General features: G+C 41.8%; 1 pseudogene; it reads right to left on the reverse strand.

Moving 5' to 3' along the window:
* Positions 1-219: 219 nt before the first annotated feature.
* On the reverse strand, positions 220-11944 carry LOC123484794 (annotated as a pseudogene).
* Between the last annotated feature and the right edge of the window lie 4069 nt (positions 11945-16013).

Raw genomic sequence — 16013 nt, forward strand, 5'->3', positions numbered from 1 at the left:
AGAATACAACCACTGCTCAATGTTACATGGGTTATGCGTTCATGCCCCCAAAAAAAAAAATATTCTTATATAAATAATAGGAAATATAAACAAGCTCTACCCTTGAACACACAGAGAAGTGCATCTGAAAAAAAGAGCTATTGACTAAATATAATCCAACTCTGTACTTAATTGCTGTATGTGTGGATACCATAATAATAACATACATCGGGCACATACTTAACCATACATGAGTTGACTTTATTATCATGATCTTACACATTGTTTTGTGTCCACACAATTGCTCTGAAAATGCTTTTGGCTTTAAGACACCATTTCCTTCTCCTTTACATAGATATTCACCCCCGTTTGTCAGCCTGATAGTTTGGTCTGCAGTTGATAAATGAGTCATTCTCCATAGGAATAGAATCTAGTCATTCTATTTCTATGTCATTCTCTTCCAGTATTTTGTCTGTAACCGCAGCCCTGGAAATAGGCTAGATTAAGCAGTGACCGTAGTGCAGTAATGCCACTCTGCCTCTGTCCGTCCACTCAATTCTGCTCCAACTGCAAGCTCCAGTGATAACTGAGGGAAGTCCTTTTAAGACATGACCCCGAAGACAGGGTTATGGCGGCAGATGCTCGGTCCAATCTCCTCATAGTCTTTTTGGTGTGGCACACTTGGTAAAACTCCGGCTGAGGAAAGAGTAGATATGACCGTTATTATTGGTTGGTGTACATTTTTCCTTTCAAATTTGCTATTTTATATTCTAACCTAGGCTAACAAAGCCTCCTCAAGTGTCTGTCCTGAGCTTTTGAATCAGTATAATATTCATTTCCGATAGTAACATGAGTTAACAGACAAAGATCCCTCTCGGTTTTAGAACTCACAGTTGATGCCAACATGGACCCGCCGAACCAAACAGCGTATCTCTGCATGTGGTGAGTGATGACTTGCACGTCGATGGGTTTGGGCTGGCAAAAAAACATAAAAACGCCTCATTATTGTGCCAATAACACTGATGATTATGCTGGAAATGCAAAATATGACATCATTTTGGAGCCACAACACCGATAAAACCTGTAGCATTCCTATAGAGTACATCAGCTGACTAGGTCAAATGTAATCTGTTCTCACCTTCAATTTGCCACCGCTCAGTTCCTCACTGAGTTTCAGTCTGCCGTCCACTGTCCTCTTCAGGTCCCTCTGCAGACGACGGCCAAAGTCCCCTGAACAAGTGGAGCCTCCAGAGAGCACAATGTTCTGCATAGCAACAGACAAGGTAAATATACACTTGGAACCTTGACATACTCCTGAATAGATCATTTGGAAAGTAAAACACATTCCATCCACATACTTAATCTCATAACTTCTAGTTGGAGACAAGTCTCAGTATCTGGCATAGGGTTATTGTTTCAATTAATCATGAGACCTTCTTTCATATTGTCAAACACAATGTTCTTGTCTCCTGCCATGTGAATGAAATAAAAACGAACTTGAACTCCCCAGACGTACCTTATAGAGAGGACGTCTGACGTCAATAGGGCAGTTCTGAATGACCTCATCAACAACCTCTGAGATGGGCTGGGTGAAGTCAGGGTTGGCAAACTGGGGGAGGAGAAAAGTACAACATATAAAACCAATGTTATTATGATACAATTAGTGCTGAGTGATAAACTAACATTTCGGTTATTTTTCGTTTTTAAACTACTAATTGACCAACGTTAGTTCAATTATTTGAATTCCATTTCGTTCGGGTTTCTGTGAGCTCAATGCCGCACATCGCACAGTTTCCTTAGAGATAAATCAGATCCAGCCTGAACTGTGTGATGTAGTAGGGAGTTGTAGTTTCCAACAGGCCAATATTCTACATAGTTTAGTGCATAAACGTGGTAATTAACTACAATGACCATAATCCATTGCGCATCTACTTGTCCGGTCTGTGTTTCTTTTACGCCTACTACTGAAGAGAGAAGAATGCGCGATAGTGAGGTGATATAGAGAGCAGCTGTTGCTTCGAGAGGTATCTCTAACTGAACATACATGATCTAAGTGATTGATAGTTGGTATTCAGCAGTCAAAAAAATATGCCTTATTTACTTAGACAAAATCACTATTTTGTAGCTCTTCAGACAGCATAGGCAGCAGCTCTATAGAGATGAGACGATGACTTGGAATGAAATAATAAAGTCATCAAATAAAACAAATGTAATATACACAACTGAAATATTTTCTTAAAGTAATGTGAATAAATGATGGTTAATAAGTAATAAGCAGTAATGGGCAGTCACTACCATTGTTTTATTCTGTGTTGTTATAGCATTCAACCCACATAATGCACAATTCATTTCATGTTTAAAACAAAATCGAAACCAGTTATTTTTTAAATAATCGAAACGTTTCATATGGAAAAAATCAATGGGATCATACCTCTGGGTGGAAGAAGATCTCGGGGCCGAGGAAGCGCTCATAGCCCACGCCGATGGTGAACTCCTTCTTGCTGATGGAGTTGATGCCCGTACTGCTTGATCCACTTGGAGCCGTCCGTATCGTACTTGTTGAACTCTTTCACCAGGTCAGGGCAGACATAGCTGAACCTTTCCTGGAACACAATATGGAATCATTATCAATTGTAAGTCATAATTGAGTGTACACAAGACACTGGGTAGATGCCAAAGAGCTTACAAGAAGGAGTAATGATCTGTGACTGTACATCTCTAGTCAATTGGTACAGCAATACTGACCTCTGCTGTTGAACCAGAGAAATGCTCACAAATAATACATTTAATCATTCCTTAAGTTATAAGTGTGCAGGTACCTTGACGGCTTTGGCTGTTTCCAATGACTGCTCTGGTGGGATGCCCACCTCCCTCTCTCTCAGCAGCTGCTGGGTGAAGTAGGTGATGTCTCGACCAGCGATGGGGATGTGCTTTATACAGCTACCGATGACGTAGCCTTCCGCCTGGAAGAAAACACAACACCATCGATAACACAATCTATTAATATGTTACCATGTATGTGTTGGCAATAGTACACTGCTCAAAAAAATAAAGGGAACACTTAAACAACACATCCTAGATCTGAATGAATGAAATAATCTTATTAAATACTTTTTTCTTTACATAGTTGAATGTGCTAACAACAAAATCACACAAAAATTATCAATGGAAATCAAATGTATCAACCCATGGAGGTCTGGATTTGGAGTCACCCTCAAAATTAAAGTGGAAAACCACACTACAGGCTGATCCAACTTTGATGTAATGTCCTTAAAACAAGTCAAAATGAGGCTCAGTAGTGTGTGTGGCCTCCACGTGCCTGTATGACCTCCCTACAACGTCTGGGCATGCTCCTGATGAGGTGGCGGATGGTCTCCTGAGGGATCTCCTCCCAGACCTGGACATCCGCCAACTCCTGGACAGTCTGTGGTGCAACGTGGCGTTGGTGGATGGAGCGAGACATGATGTCCCAGATGTGCTCAATTGGATTCAGGTCTGGGGAACGGGCGGGCCAGTCCATAGCATCAATGCCTTCCTCTTGCAGGAACTGCTGACACACTCCAGCCACATGAGGTCTAGCATTGTCTTGCATTAGGAGGAACCCAGGGTCAACCGCACCAGCATATGGTCTCACAAGGGGTCTGAGGATCTCATCTCGGTACCTAATGGCAGTCAGGCTACCTCTGGCGAGCACATGGAGGGCTGTGCGGCCCCCCCAAAGAAAAGCCACCCCACACCATGACTGACCCACCGCCAAACCGGTCATGCTGGAGGATGTTGCAGGCAGCAGAACATTCTCCACGGCGTCTCCAGACTCTGTCACGTCTGTCACATGTGCTCAGTGTGAACCTGCTTTCATCTGTGAAGAGCACAGGGCGCCAGTGGCGAATTTGCCAATCTTGGTGTTCTTTGGCAAATGCCAAACGTCCTTCACGGTGTTGGGCTGTAAGCACAACCCCCACCTGTGGAAGTCGGGCCCTCATACCACCCTCATGGAGTCTGTTTCTGACCGTTTGAGCAGACACATGCACATTTGTGGCCTGCTGCAGGGCTCTGGCAGTGCTCCTCCTGCTCCTCCTTGCACAAAGGCGGAGGTAGCAGTCCTGCTGCTGGGTTGTTGCCCTCCTACGGCCTCCTCCACGTCTCCTGATGTACTGGCCTGTCTCCTGGTAGCGCCTCCATTATCTGGACACTCCGCTAAAAGACACAGAAAACCTTCTTGCCACAGCTCGCACAAAAAAAAATGTATGCACGCATGACTGTAAGTCGCTTTGGATAAAAGCGTCTGCTAAATGGCATATTATATTATTATTATATTATGTGCCATCCTGGATGAGCTGCACTACCTGAGCCACTTGTGTGGGTTGTAGACTCCGTCTCATGCTACCACTAGAGTGAAAGCACCGCCAGCATTCAAAAGTGACCAAAACATCAGCCAGGAAGCATAGGAACTGAGAAGTGGTCTGTGGTCACCACCTGCAGAACCACTTATTTATTGGGGGTGTCTTGCTAATTGCCTATAATTTCCACCTGTTGTCTATTCCATTTGCACAACAGCATGTGACATTTATTGTCAATCAGTGTTGCTTCCTAAGTGGACAGTTTGATTTCACAGAAGTGTGATTGACTTAGAGTTACATTGTGTTGTTTAAGTGTTCCCTTTATTTTTTTGAGCAGTGTATATAGGTAGATTACATCTGAGTCGTGTTCAAATCTTTTGCAGCAGTTTAAGAAAATGTGTTCATGTTAGACAAGTTCAGGAAATACCTCCCGTTTCACTTTGGTTCAAAACGTTCGCTACCTACTAAACATGACCCAGTTCTAGGAAAGATAATATGTAATGATGATCGAAGGCATGTACCCACCACTGGGATGACGTGGGTGACCCCATCACCGCTGTCAATCACCGTCCCAGTCAGGGTCCTCTCGCCCAATTGTCTGGAGGTCCAGGAGGCTGCCAGCGCCAGGACCGCCTGAGAAGGAAAACACAGACCCTGTCACTTTCCACTAATGATGACAACCCGTATTCACAAAGTCTCTCAGATCAGGAGTGCTAATCTAGGATCAGTTTAGCCCTTTAGATCACAATCAATACGATTATACACTACCGGTCAAAAGATTTAGAACACCTACTCATTCAAGGGTTTTTCTTTACTTTTACTATTTTCTACATTGTAGAATAATAGTGAAGACATCAAAACTATGAAATAACACATATGGAATGATGTACTAACCAAAAAAGTGTTAAACAAATCAAAACATATTTTATATTTGAGATTCTTCAAATAGCCACCCTTTGCCTTGACGACAGCTTTGCACACTTTGGCATTCTCTCAACCAGATTCATGAGGTAGTCACCTGTAATTCATTTCAATTAACAGATGTGCCTTCTTAAAAGTTAATTTGTGGAATTTATTTCCTTCTTAATAAGTTTGAGCCAATCAGTTGTGTTGTGACAAGGTTTGGTAAAAAGACCAAGTCCATATTATGGCAAGAACAGCTCAAATAAGCAAAGAGAAACGACAGTGAAGGTCAGTCAACGCGAAAATGTCAAGAACTTTGAACGTTTGCAGTCGCATCAAGCGCTATGATGAAACTGGCTCTCATGAGGACCGCCACAGGAATGGAAGACCCAGAGTTACCTCTTCTGCAGAGGATAAGTTCATTAGAGTTACCAGCCTCAGAAATTGCAGCCCAAATAAACGCTTCACAGAGTTCAAGTAACAGACACATCTCAACATCAACTGTTCAGAGGAGACCGTGTGAATCAGGCCTTCATGGTCGAATTGCTGCAAAGGAACCACTACTAAAGGACACCAATAAGAAGAAGAGACATGCTTGGGCCAAGAAAAACAAGCAATGGACATTCGACCAGTGGAAATTTGTCCTTTGGTCTGGAGTCCAAATTTGAGATTTTTGGATCCAACCGCCGTGTCTTTGTGAGACGCGGTGTGGGTGAACGGATGATCTCCGAATGTGTAGTTCCCACCGTAAAGCATGGAGGAGGTGGTGTTATGGTGTGGGGGTGCTTTGCTGGTGACACGGTGTGATTTATTTAGAATTCAAGGCACACTTAACCAGCATGGCTACCACAGCATTCTGCAGCGATACGCCATCCCATCTGGTTTGGGCTTAGTGGGACTATCATTTGTTTTTCAACATGACAATGACCCAACACACCTCCAGGCTGTGTAAGGTCTATGGAGTGCTGCATCAGATGACCTGGCCTCCACAATCCCCCGACCTCAACCCAATTGAGATGGTTTGGGATGAGTCGGATGGCAGAGTGAAGGAAAAGCAGCCAACTGGTTGAGATAATGCCAAGAGCGTGCAAAGGCTAGGGTGGCTATTTGAAGAATCTCAAATATAAAATATATTTTGATTTGTTCACGACATGATTCCATGTGTGTTATTTCATAGTTTTGATGTCTTCACTATTATTCTACAATGTAGAAAACAGTAAAAATAAAGAAAAACCCTTGAATGAGTAGGTTTTCTAAAACTTTTGACCGGTAGGGTATATAGTCAGGGGGGGATTTGATCCTAGATCAGCACTCCTACTCCTTTTTGAAAAGGGCCCAGAACTGAGATCCACTCAGAGGTTTCGCAGACACCTCATGGACACCCTCATTTCCTCTGTGAGAGTTGTGATAATGCACTCGAAATCAAGTTTGACTTGACTTGACACTTGAACATGAAGAGGTGCAGGGAAGAGATTATATAGAACCAATATAGAACGTAGAGAGGATTTACCTGTACAGCGATATAAAGACCTGGAACATTGAAGGACTCAAACATAATCTCTGCTGTGTACTCTCTGTTTTCAGGGGTATTCAAAGGAGGCTCTGTCTGTGGAGAAGACAAATACAAATCCCATAAGTCCCTGCTACTGGGTAGCATAATTTCCACACTAATGTACATGTTATGAACGTACCAAGAGGAAGTAGTGGTCTTCGGCTCTGCCCGCAGATACTTGAAGATGACCTGTTCCATGAACCTCTCCATGAGATCCCAGTCTTCCACGATCCCATGACGAATGGGCCACTGTTACAAGGGAACCAAACCCACATTTAATTTTTCCATTAGGCTACTCAGCTCTAACAGGCATTCAGCATGACTTTACGTTTAAACTTTTAAAAAAGGGGCAATCTACAGTTGAAACAATAACCAAGCGAAATCTCAGCCACTGTTTCAGTAAAAACCTGAGTAATGGGGCTGAAGAAATGTAACCACTCTCAAATTCATAGATAGACATATGGTTGCAAGGACTGACCATCCAACATAGTAGTTTTCACCATGTTTTGTTTACAAACATTGGAGTAAAACAAGCTTATATTTTCAGTCCTGATGGGATATGCCAGTTGAACTAAGCTCATGAGGCATTTATAAGTTATATTCTTCAAGAATATCAATAATTTACAAGTCCAAAAATGTATGTAGCAACTGCAGATTGACCCTTTAAGTAGACCTCCATCACTGGAAAGTCCAATGTACCTTTGTTGCATAATTTGGTTTGTCTATTGCCTCGTCACCAATGTAAAAGTCCAGATCGTCCACCCCCTTCATCATCCTGCGCTGGGCTTGGTCTCCAACCTTGGCTGACTCTTTGATGGCAATACCTGAAGTTTAGGAAGATTCAACACAATTAAATCCTTAGTACCAGCCTACATATGGTTAGACATGGTTGGTTGAAACATCATCACTTGAGGGTGCTGATAGTCAACGTTACATTGGTGAATTGATGCTAAACATAAAAGAGGAAACTCAATGAGCGGTAGGCCTATTACTTCGATTTGTCTTGTAAATTCAGTAAACAAATAGCCACATTTTTTAAGAGATACTGAACGCACTGATTCTGCATGTGTTTTTCGGTTGCTCATTAAGAAAAACAAGATTTCAGTCTTGGGGTTGTGGTTCGATATGGCCGTTACTAATGTTTGTCCCGCATGAGACACCATATGAACAAAGCCAGTATCACTTCCTCAAAATAGTCAGAATGAATTAAATTCAAAGGGCTTTATTAGCATGGGAAACATATGTTTACATTGCCAAAGCAAGTGAAATACTGTAGATAATAAACAAAAGTGAAATAAAAATGAACAGTAAACATTACACTCACAAAAGTTTCAAAGGAATAGAGACATTTCAAATGTCATAATATGGCTATGTACAGTGTTATAAGGATGTGGAAATAGTACAAAAGGGAAAATAAATAAACAAATATGGGTTGAATTTACAATGGTTGACCTTTTCTTGTGGCAACAGGTCAAAAATATTGCTGCTGTGATGGCACACTGTGGTATTTCACCCAATAGATATGGGAGTTGATCAAAATTGGATTTGTTTTCGAATTCTTTGTGGGTCTGTGTAATTTGAAGAAAATATGTGTCTCTAATATGGTCACAAATTTGGCACGAGGTTAGAAATTGTAGCTCAGTTTCCACCTCATTTTGTGGGCAGTGTGCACATAGCCTGTCTTCTCTTGAGAGCCAGGTCTGCCTACGGCGGCCTCTCTCAATAGCAAGGCTATGCTCACTGAGTCTGTACATAGTCAAAGCTTCCCTTAATTTTGGGTCAGTCACAATGGTCAGGTATTCTGCCACTGTGCACTCTCTGTTTAGGGAGAAATAGCTCAGTTTTTTTTGTAAATTCTTTGCAATGTGTCAAGTAATTACCTTTTTGTTTTCTCATGATTTGGTTGAGTCTGCTTGTGTTGCTGTTGCTGTCCTGGGGCTCTGTTTGTGTTTGTGAACAAAGCCCCACGACCAGCTTGCTTAGGGGACTTCTCTAGGTTAATCTCTCTGCAGGTGACATCCGCATTCTTCAACCATCTGTATAGAGGGTAACACCTTAAATTCCAAACAAGTTTCTAGCCAGTCGTGGAGGGTAACTATATAGTCCACCACAGCTTTTCCTTGAACAGATATGGATGTAAAGTTATTGCTACATTTGCACATTCACGAGTGCCTCTGCCACATGCACAAGTGTTTCAAAGCTGAGGGAGTGAAAATGATCGAGGGTGTAGGGGCTAATTAGACCCTCTGATAGCCACTTCGACCAAGCCAGCAGGGCTGCAGGCTCCAGAGCGAAGTGGTATCCAACACGAGCGATATGTTTGGAGTTTGCAATTTCATACAAAAGAATGGAGAGGCATGCCTAATTACATGCCACGTGCATTTGTTTTTATCTGATTTAAAAGCTTGACATGTAACAAATGGAATACCTCAAATTAAAATGTTAGAGGTTTATATCTTGTAAATCGACAGGGGGTCCTATCAAAATTATTGCGTGATAAATCATTTTTTGTTGTTGCTTAAAAGCCATTTTTGTTTATTTTTGACCACTTTAATGGAACACTATTACAGTAAGGTACTTAATTGTTAACATAAATGATTTGATATTGACATACACACAGCTGCATTGGGCCTTTAACTGTCTGCATAATCTGACTTCATAGACAAAGTTGAGCGATTTACCAAGACCACTTTGGGATCCTGGGTCCACACGTACGTAAAATGACTAAGTCGATTTGGATAAAAGCGTCTGCTAAATGGCATACATATTATAATGTTGGACAATGAACATTGTTCCCTCAACCACTTCCTTGTAGCCACTAAATCTTTAGGCCTACTTGTCATCCATCCAGGCCTCTAAACATGCACGTCTTCTATCTACTGGCTATTTCAAGTCCCACAGGGAGGTGGCCTTGGCAAGCTTGTCCGTTATTCTAGTCAGCAAGGGGCATAAGGGGACTTCCGCTATGGAGCCAAATCACTGAATATAGGCTAGACTAGCTTCCTTTCAAGCTGTGTGTACGGCCTTCAAGTACTGTAAACAAGTGAATAGGCAAAGATGATTGAAAATAGCCAAAAATGTTTTGGATTTATCATTTTGGAAATCCCTGAATAAGTAGTCTATGGTGCCTCTAACAAGCAAGCATCGACATTTAGGGCCTACTTGATGACTCAATGCAAGAGGAAGGCGACCTAATTTTCTGGGTGAATTAGGCGTGCTCGCCTACTTCCTTTGAGCACTCCAATCAGAAAGAAACACAGGAAGGACCGATACCAAAATGCTTTCAGCAGATTAATTTAACTAATGACCATATGTCCGGTGTGTCCGCCTACATATGAATTAGGCCAATATTGGACTAAAGGAGCCTAACATTACTCCATAGTCCAAGGACCTTACATGTTCTGTTTAAAGGGCGAATTGGCTCTGGAAGCCAAAACTGCCCAATACTCCATCTAAACGTGAATCGATTCTCAATTGCGGTACGGTTCTAGAAATATAAATCCTCATATCACATCAAAATAATTTCACAAATGCAAAATACACACTTACTGTACACTGTTTTAACCGGTTTTAACACAGTTGCAGCCAACAGTATTTTTCAGACAACACATTTGTGGCGTCCATCTTCCGTTTACACACAGGTGTTCGGAAACGCAGATAGCTAATTAGCACAGGTAATCCACTCTGTATTCTGTCTCTTTTCAGTAAACAAGCGCTGTAACATGGAAATATGGCCATGTGGGAACCCTAACCCTATAAAACCTTTCTTAAATTATTATCATTTCTCGCTGATATGAAAGATAAGGTCCTTATGATTCCAAAACAGTACCGCAAGTGATGCGTGTTAATGTTCAGACCGAGCGTCGCAGCTCTTAACAAATCACCTCAGTACAGAAGACGCCTTCATCCAATGACTCATGTGTAATGGAATGGAACTGAGAGTCATGATCAAGGGCTACATATGAATTAACATGGTACATTATCATTAGAAGACTATGACAGCGTTTCCCAAACTCAGTCCTCGGGACCCCAAGGGTGCATGTTTTGTTTTTTGCCCTAACACTACACAGCTGATTCCAATGATCAAAGCTTAGTTGATTATTTGAATCAGCTGTGTAGTGCTAGGTCAAAAACCAAAATCACAGAGTTTGGGAAACGCTGCTGTATGATACAGAAATACTTACATGACGGAACAATAAACTGTGGCTCTGTGTTTCCAGCATATCCAATCTTTGTGTACCTACAACAAAAGCATTGCATGAGAAAGTTCAGTGGGTTATTAATCAAATAATAATAATAATAATAATAATAATATGCATTTAGCAGCGCTTTTATCCAAAGCGACTTACAGTCATGCGTGCATACATTTTTTTGGTAGGGGCCGGGATCGAACCCACTACCTTGGCCAAGCGCCGGCTCTACCAGCTGAGCTACAGAGGACCACCCATACATCATAATGGTGTATCATTATAGATCATGATGCATGATCTAAAGCAGTGGTTCCCAACCTGGGGGTACTTGGCCCATCCACAGGGGGTACTTGAGAAGACTCATGAGACCATAGGCCTACTGGTAAAGTGTGTACATAAGGGGGTACTTCAGGGGTACTCAGTCCGGGCAGAGCAAAATTCTGTTGATGGTATAGTAACCGAAAAAGGTTGGAAACCACTAATCTAAAGGGTGTCATGACTGTCTGTGGTCTTGGCCAATTATACGCTTCCATAAATTGAAACAGAAATGTAGACTCCTGTAACAGATTAAAGGCAATGCATTCAGCTAATGTAACGAGGGAGTGAGGATCCCTGATGGAAATTAGCTACTAGCAAGGTAGCTTCTTATGCCTAAAATGGTTAGCTAGCTAGCTTGCTGGCTGGATTCACGAAATTAAGCAAATAAAAGTTGTTGCTGACTAGTTAGCTAATTGGCTAGCTATCTTGCATGGTTTACTTTGCACGCCCAACATTTCTGCCCTGTCTGGGTGTATAAAGCTAAAGCCAATTAATCTGTTAGCTAGCTAGCTATTAGCATTAGCACTTGCTACTTACCCTGTGCCACAGTCAACTACACAAGCCGGTAGACGTCCAGCCATGTTTCCTTAAATATCTACTGCAGAATGCAATGGTGACTTGCTGCTTTATTCCAAATGGGTCTTATAAAAAGGAAAGTAGTTTGTTTTTCGGTAGAGGGATAACCATTTATTTAGCTAGCTAGTTAGTTTAGAGGCGGAACCCTGAACCCGCAGAGTGAAGTTACTTCCGCAATCACCTGATGCGGATGTTGAAAGTGGCTGACGCGACGCTGATCATAACAGTTGTTATAGCATTTCTAATATCGCACCTTATCAGAGGGGTACGAAAATGTACAGTTTCTAATTTAATGTAAAACATATTAAACAATTATTCTCTATGGTGTACCGGTAGTTTTTATGGTAGCAGCAGAATAACTGTGTTCAGTCAATTCATGGACTTTTCAGCAGAAGGTACTGTTGAGCTCTAGTCGATCAAGGTGAGTGTTTACTGTAGGCAGTAAGGGACAGGATTATGTGACGACTGATATGAGGGCAGTAGACTATCTGAATAGAATACCCTCTTTTAACATTGCATGACTCTGTAGGCTATAGTCATCAAATACATTCAAATGCATTGTATTAATGTATTATATTGGCCTTTGGGTGAACAGATTTCTTCTCTCTAGCCAATGTAAATTCTACAATAGCCTATAGCTAAAATTGGGAGATTGAAGAAGTAAACTGCACGAGAGATCAGTTTCACCCAAGACCATCTCAAAAGTTTCCATCATTTTCAGAGCTATGTGTCCCTCAAAGCTATAGGCTACTGCAGCCCCCACAGAACACATCTCCCATCAACCAGCCAAGGAGGATTGTATTCCCTTCTACCATGACCACATGGAAGGCCACTGATAAAGAAGATATATTAACCGAGAGAGCTCTGGGGCTTAGAGCTGGATCCATCATGGAGGACCAGCTAGCGGCTAGACTAGATCCAATCCCCTGAGCTTTATAGAACATTGCCTTATTTCTCTCCAGGAAGTCATCCATCGCTCACGTCGGTGGTCCCTCACTCCCTGTGTCCTCCCAATGCCCTCAGCTTTCATTTCTTGTTCAAACTATCCTCTCCTGTCTCCAGTCAGTGGGAGAAAGCATCCCTTTACTGTGTGTCGACATTAGGATGGGAAGAGGAAAAGCTGACAAATAGATACAGTTTAGCTGAGAAACCTTTCAAAGGTACATTCCTTTAATATTAAATGTACACTATCAGAGTTACTGCATTTGAAGAGCTGCTATAAGAAAGAGGATGCATACAGTAAATTGTTATTATAACTTGGGGTGTATTACTATTTCACCAGCAGGTGGCAATATGCATTTGACAGTAAAATGTACAGTCAGTGCCTATAGAAAGTAAACCCCCTTGAACTTTTTTCACATTCATTTTTGTTGTGTTACAAAGTGGGATTGACATAGTATTATGACATTGTATTTTTTTGGACATTGATCTACACAAAATACTAAATGTCAAAATGAATTTGTGTGTATATATATATATATATATATATATATATATATATATATATATATATATATATATACAGTGAGGGAAAAAAGTATTTGATCCCCTGCTGATTTTGTACGTTTGCCCACTTACAAAGACATGATCAGTCTATAATTTTAATGGTAGGTTTATTTGAACAGTGAGAGACAGAATAACAATGTCAAAAATATTATAAATTGATTTGCATTTTAATGAGGGGAAATAAGTATTTGACCCCTCTGCAAAACATGACTTAGTACTTGGTGGCAAAACCCTTGTTGGCAATCACAGAGGTCAGACGTTTCTTGTAGTTGGCCACCAGGTTTGCACACATCTCAGGAGGGATTTTGTCCCACTCCTCTTTGCAGATCTTCTCCAAGTCATTAAGGTTTCGAGCCTGACGTTTGGCAACTCGAACCTTCAGGTCCCCTCCACAGATTTTTCTATGGGATTAAGGTCTGGAGACTGGCTAGGCCACTCCAGGACCTTAATGTGCTTCTTCTTGAGCCACTCCTTTGTTGCCTTGGCCGTGTGTTTTGGGTCATTGTCATGCTGGAAAACCCATCCACGACCCATTTTCAATGCCCTGGCTGAGGGAAGGAGGTTCTCACCCAAGATTTGACGGTACATGGCCCCGTCCATCGTCCCTTTGATGCGGTGAAGTTGTCCTGTCCCCTTCGCAGAAAAAACACCCCCCAAAGCATAATGTTTCCACCTCCATGTTTGACGGTGGGGATGGTGTTCTTGGGGTCATAGGCAGCATTCCTCCTCCTCCAAACATAGCGAGTTGAGTTTATGGCAAAGAGCTCGATTTTGGTCTCATCTGACCACAACACTTTCACCCAGTTCTCCTCTGAATCATTCAGATGTTCATTGGCAAACTTCAGACGGGCCTGTATATGTGCTTTCTTGAGCAGGGGGACCTTGCGGGCGCTGCAGGATTTCAGTCCTTCACGGCGTAGTGTGTTACCAATTGTTTTCTTGGTGACTATGGTCCCAGCTGCCTTGAGATCATTGACAAGATCCTCCCTTGTAGTTCTGGGCTGATTCCTCACCGTTCTCATGATCATTGCAACTCCACGAGGTGAGATCTTGCATGGAGCCCCAGGCTAAGGGAGATTGACAGTTCATTTGTGTTTCTTCCATTTGCGAATAATCGCACCAACTGTTGTCACCTTCTCACCAAGCTGCTTGGCGATGGTCTTGTAGCCCATTCCAGCCTTGTGTAGGTCTACAATCTTGTCCCTGACATCCTTGGAGAGCTCTTTGGTCTTGGCCATGGTGGAGAGTTTGGAATCTGATTGATTGATTGCTTCTGTGGACAGGTGTCTTTTATACAGGTAACAAACTGAGATTAGGAGCACTCCCTTTAAGAGTGTGCTCCTAATCTCAGCTCGGTTACCTGTATAAAAGACACCTGGGAGCCAGAAATCCTTCTGATTGAGAGGGGTCAATTACTTATTTCCCTCATTAAAATGCAAATCAATTTATAACATTTTTGACATGCGTTTTTCAGGATTTTTTTGTTATTATTCTGTCTCTCACTGTTCAAATAAACCTACAATTAAAATTATAGACAGATCATGTCTTTGTCAGTGGCCAAACGTACAAAATCAGCAGGGGATCAAATACTTTTTTCCCTCACTGTATGACATTAAGAAGGGTGACAGGAACAATATACGGGGAAACAGATATTTCCTATGTTCTTGATTACATTTTGCATTTTGGCCATTTGGCAGACGCTTCTTATCCGAGCAACTTACAGTTGGTGAGTGCATACATTTTCCTACTGTAAAGAAAGGGGCAATCCTACGAGATAATGTCTGGCATAAGGATAAATTATTAAATGTATTAAAGTCACTGTTTTGATATGGGTAAAATCAATGTGTCAATAGGGAATGGTATGCAGGTTAGATGGTAGAGGCAGGAGTTAGAAACACTTTGTGGCCTATGGTATAACGAATTACTACAAAAATCTGGGTTCCAGATGTGTCATCTGTGCGCAGAATAATCACCAAGATAGACAGAGAGCACCCCAGTGGGAATATCCCCCTGTCAAAATATCCAGTCTAGCAATTGGAAATTGATTTTATAGAGTTATCACGGAGTGAAAGGAAGAAATTGGGTACAATGTCTACCGATAGTATTAATGACGATTAGGGTAACACCAGATAAATTGGGTTGTCCCCCTTTGAGAAAGTGTTTGAAAGACCTTACAGAATGCCACAGTTGGCAGGACCAGAACAGGCAGACATAGAACTAGAGAATACACTAGCAGAACACATGAGAAAATTGTTCATTAACCATACCCGTATGTCTAAGAATTTGTGTCCTACTGTCACGAGAATTCGTCGGAAGGAGGAGGACCAACGGCAGCGTTACTTGCGGAACATATTTTATTAATTAGAAAGATACCACGAACAAAACAACAAACGATAACGTGAAGTCCTTGGTTAACAACACATAAACCAAACGGAACAAGATCCCACAAACACTGTGTCTGGGAAAACTGGCTGTAAGTATGGTTCCCAATCAGAGACAACAAGCAACAGCTGATTCACGTTGCCTCTGAATGAGAACCACACCGGCCAAACATAGAAACACAATACTAGAATGAGAACATAGAACAAAAACACATAGGACTCTACACACCCTGGCTCAACATATTAGAGTCCCCAGAGCCAGGTGTGA

This window comes from Coregonus clupeaformis, unplaced genomic scaffold (genome assembly GCF_020615455.1).
Source record: "Coregonus clupeaformis isolate EN_2021a unplaced genomic scaffold, ASM2061545v1 scaf0464, whole genome shotgun sequence".
NCBI lineage: Eukaryota > Metazoa > Chordata > Actinopteri > Salmoniformes > Salmonidae > Coregonus > Coregonus clupeaformis.